Source organism: Glycine max, chromosome 10, assembly GCF_000004515.6.
Source record: "Glycine max cultivar Williams 82 chromosome 10, Glycine_max_v4.0, whole genome shotgun sequence".
Taxonomy (NCBI): Eukaryota; Viridiplantae; Streptophyta; class Magnoliopsida; order Fabales; family Fabaceae; genus Glycine; species Glycine max.
Window position 1 is genome coordinate 35,410,742 of NC_038246.2, and position 4,952 is coordinate 35,415,693.

General features: G+C 29.1%; 1 long non-coding RNA gene and 1 other non-coding gene across 2 annotated transcripts; both read left to right on the plus strand.

Moving 5' to 3' along the window:
* Nucleotides 1-872: 872 nt before the first annotated feature.
* On the plus strand, nucleotides 873-964 carry LOC112998244 (small nucleolar RNA R64/Z200 family). Its single transcript, XR_003263283.1, has one exon. It is a non-coding gene; the product is annotated as a small nucleolar RNA R64/Z200 family (small nucleolar RNA).
* A 2,366-nt stretch (nucleotides 965-3,330) lies between these two features.
* Nucleotides 3,331-4,952, plus strand: LOC121172872 (uncharacterized). Its single transcript, XR_005886620.1, has 2 exons — nucleotides 3,331-4,039; nucleotides 4,144-4,952. It is a non-coding gene; the product is annotated as an uncharacterized lncRNA (long non-coding RNA).

A 4,952-nucleotide genomic window follows, 5' to 3' on the forward strand; every position in this document is an offset into this window, starting at 1 on the left:
TTATATAAAATATATACTACATTAAATAACAAAAAATGTTAAATAAACCTGAAAAAAATCGGTGAAATAAATGAATAAATGATCTTAACACGAGTAAGTTTTATATAAAATATATACTACATTGAATAACAAAAAATGTTGAATAAAAGTGATTTATTAAGTGAAGAAGTGATTCCTATGCGCCTCTCCCCACCGTCCGATCCATATCTCTGACCCCAATCTCCAGCCGTTCATCTCTATATTTCACTCCTCGCTCGTGTTATAAAATACACATTCACATTCTCAACTGCACCTCCATTTCATTTCCGCCCCAACTCACTCCCTCTCTCCCTCTCTCCAATTCACTCATAATACACAGGTTAGCATTTCTCCTATTATCTGTTTTTTATTCAATCGTTTTTTCTTTATTTTATGCTAAACCCTAATCACCTGCCTCTCATTACTTCATTCCATTACTCTCCTCTCTGAACATTATATTGTTTCTATTTCTAACTTTCTGAAATCGTATTGTCGTCTTCGTTATTTATCGCTTTCCTTCACTGTTTTCTTGTTCTTGAAATTACCTATTCAATTTAATTCCATCGGTGAATAGACATGATGATTCTTACGCTGGTCTGTTTTTCTGAATCATCATGATAAATATAATATTTTTATTTTTATATTCTGAATTTCTTCATCTTTGCGTTGTGTTTCCTCTCTGAATTTTTATTTGCAGTATACGCCCATGTGCTTTCCTTGGATTCTTGTTTTTGTTTCTTTTAATTATAATATTTCTTATGAATTTCTTGATTTTGTTGTTTATTTAGGTATTTTCCTATAGAAATTGAAATCTTGAGCTAATCTTTTTAGGTTTTGATTTTGTTTTTTTATATTTTCTGCAGTGTTAATTTCAGAAATAAATTCCATGTCAGACTTCAGAAATTTTCAAATCGATGAGAATGAAAATTCTGTTACTCAGCAGAATTTTTAATTTATTTATTTATAATTCTGTTGCTGAACAGAATTTGTAATTTATTTATTTATAATTCTGTCACTGAGCTGAATTTATACTTTATTTATTGATGATTCTGTTACTCAGCAGAATTCATAATTTATTTATTTATTTATAATGCTGTTATTTAACCGAATTTATAATTTATTTATTTTTGATTCTGCTGTTAATGATAACTTATAATTTATTTGTTCATAATTTATTGATGATTCTGTTAAGCAGAATTATAATTTATTTATTGAGAATTCTGTTATTCAGCAGAATTAATTATTTATATTATTTTAAAAGGGTTTGAATTACTACCTTATCTTTAATGAGCAATAGATTTTTGGCCATTCTTTTATAATTTGAAGATATGGCTATCACCTTTGATGCATTGTCATTAGTTTCTCTTTCATATAATTTATTATTATTTTTTTCATCTCATTTATTATTTTTTCTTCATATCATTTATGTATAAAATTAAAATTTTATAATAATGAATTAAAAGTTAATACTTAAAATTATACTAAAATACATAAATATATATAAAAAAAACTATAAAATATTAAAATCTTAATAATTAGTATTTTTAATTAATTATAAAAATCTATTCTTTATTCACTCTAGGTAAATATCTATCATGAAAAAAACTTTTGGAATATAGTTTTCAGTTATTTTAACTTTGGAAAAATGAATTTTAATTTTTTCAATTTAGTGAAATACATAAAATAGTTCTCATTTTACATTTGACATTACAATCTGATTGTTGGTACTATCTATATGTAAAATGACAGCTAGTTACCAAAAGTTAATTTTACATATTTCAATCAATTAAAAGAAATTAATCTTAAAATTTTTCTAAAGTTAAAATAAAGGAAAACTTTTTATGTAGTTTTTTATAATTAATTAAAAATAATTATTAAAATTTTAATATTTTATAATTTGTTTAAATATATTTATGTATTTTACTATAATTTTTATTATCAACTTTTAAGTAACAACTATAAAGTTTTGATTTTATACATAAATGATATGAAACTAAATAAATGATATGAAAGAGAAATTAAAGATAATATAGATTGTAATAGTCATAACATTAATGATAGAATTCAAAATATAAAAAAATATCTAAATTTTATTGGTCATTAGAAATGGGGTGGTTTAACCCGACTTTTACTTGGGATCAGTTAGACAAACCCTTGTAAAAAAAAGTTTTTAACTCCGCCTATGTTCTCATAGCCGGTCCCAAGCCCGGACAAAGGAGGAGGGTTTTGATATTAACAAATGGAAATTATTACAGTCCTCTAGATAAAATTTGTGATTGGAGATAGGGTAAAATTTTTTGCATTATAATTACATTTTAATTAAATTCTATTGACAAGAGATTTCTTAGAAGGAGTCTCATGCTTTTTGGAGAGCAAACAAATTGTATATAGTAACTGCTATAAATCAATGCTCACTGTTGATGGCACCACCCTCATTGGTGAATGGTGACATCTCTGCCAGAGCAGTCTCATATTCCATTGGCTTGCGCATTTTTCATTTGGGACTGGCCATGAGAGTAACATTTCCATCCATGTGTTTTGTTAAATTTTGTTATTTAAATTGAATAGGGAGTTTCATGCTATAGATCTATTTTTACTGTTTCTTTTATGTATCCACTGTGATTCATTGATTATATTACTTTCCAGTCATTCGTAGGTTATTATTGAGTTATGTTTTTGCGAGTTTTACTTAATTGTTTAATGTGCTTCTAGTCTATTAGATGCTAATTTATTATTGAAAAAAGCAGATATGAATAAACTGGGAACATAAAATTTCTTCGGTGCTTGGTAGAACACAGAGCTAAAAGCTAAGTCGGTTACAAGAGTCTCACTATTAATATTATGAGTAAGATGTTAAACCATCATCTCTTGTATTTTATTAAAGTGGGCAATTTAAGATCTTGTTGGTAATATTGCTGCAGGCACAGTGAGCAACCGTCTGTCAAAAGTTGATAACTGGCAAAGAATCCGTTTCAGCCCCTGCTTCATTTAAGCAACAATAAGTTTGACAAATAATCAGTTTCAGCACTGCTTGAACTTTAAGCAACAATAAGGTTGGATTAATTCATTTGGTATTTATCATGTGATTAAGTCTCTGATAGTTAATTTTTTCTTTTTGAAATTGCCTTGTGCCTTATTTCTCTCTTTATGAATTTTTGCGAATTCATCTATAAGTTGAGAGACATGATGAGTTTTTCATTGCTCCGTGTTTGGGAATCACAATGACTGATAACAATTGCCAATTTCTGATCTTCAAATGCAGATAATTTGTCTTTTTTTGAATTTCTAGAAAATTTTGTTGCAGTAGAGAATTTTGTGTGTTAATGGCTCTGGTTTTCTGCTTTTTGTCAAAGTATTGGTATTCTTCTTAATGTGAGTGTAGATTTTATCATGCATGAGAATCGTTGCTATATATATTCTTTGCAATCTCAATTTTTCATTTCTGTAGATGTGTTGCAATTGAAATCATTTATTATTGCTTTTGATTTTGGTTTCGGCAGTTCTGCATGTGAAAGTTAATCAAACACTGCATTTTATGATTATAGGATGTAAAAAAAATTTATACTGGGTGTGTATTTTAATGAATTGAATTCTATTGAAACAATGCCTAAATTGTCAATATATAGCATAGAATATAATACGTTTCCAAAAATGCTGTAAATATAAAACATGGAGGTGATATATGCCGCTTGTTTGAATGAGTGAGGTCTAATGTCCCTAATACTGAGTTTATATATTGTTTGGACAAAAAGCGGTGTCTAAGTTCTATGTTTAGTAACCTCGCAGTCTTGCTCCCAAGCCTAACACAACTTGTAGTCTTGCACTCGGCGCAGCAGCCAATACTCGAGCTTGCTCATCCTTGGCCCGAGTGGGTCCAACTCATGAAGTGCTTGCTCGACAAGGGATACTTCTGAAGTGAAGAGGGAAAAATGTTATGCAATGCTGGTATGGGCATGAAGGATTTCAATGTCATTAGAACGGTGTGCCTCAATTTTGGTAGAGACCACTTTCATCTTTTAAGGTAAAATATACATTTTAAAAGAAAGTGTTCCTTGGATTGCTTATGGCACATGATATAATCTGTTTGATGTTAGTTAATCATTGGTTTATTCTGTTTGTTCAAAGGTTTGGCCGTGATTTAGAACTCTGGGACAGACTGTGATATTCAATTGGACAAGAACCTAGGCTTGATTTATACCATTTTTATATTTCATATTTGAGTTTGTACCTTAATGGAAACTTATTTTTACGGTTAAGAAACGATGGAGTATGGTTCCTTATTATTGGCAAAATTCCTCTTAATTACATAGTTTGGAGCGTAGGTTTTATTATGATAATTTTATTCTTATATTGTGTCTGCTGGACAGGAGATTTCATAGATAAAGGAGGGTATTTCAACAAATAATGCATGCTGGGAAATTGGAGAATCACCAGTTAAGTTAGTGGGTTGAACATTAGTTAATGACCTTTTTGGAAACCTATTCTGTTCATATTGTTTTTATTGGTCTAAAATTTCCCATGTAGCCTTCATTGTGTAAGATTGAAATAACCAATTCTCCTCTCCAGAGAATCTCACTTTCATGCTAGAGATGTCATTTTTGGTTCTCCGAGTTGTGTAATGGGAGAAGGTAAAGGAATTGGATTGGCTAAGTGGAAATTTAATTTTATATATATACATGAGACTTGCCATTATATTATTCAAATGTGAATAACAAGGAAGATCTATTTGATTAGAAAATGGGAAATTTTGGGTCTTCATAAGTGAAATTTTGTGTTAAAGTGGGAAGCATAGGAGATTAATAGAAAATGTGTTGCAGGAAAATGGTGGATGACTCAAGCAAAATATTATTGCTATGACTTCTTGTCTGCTGCTCAATCATTTTGTCCCAAGTAATATGTTTGGAGGTCATTAAGAAATTCTATATGTTTAATTA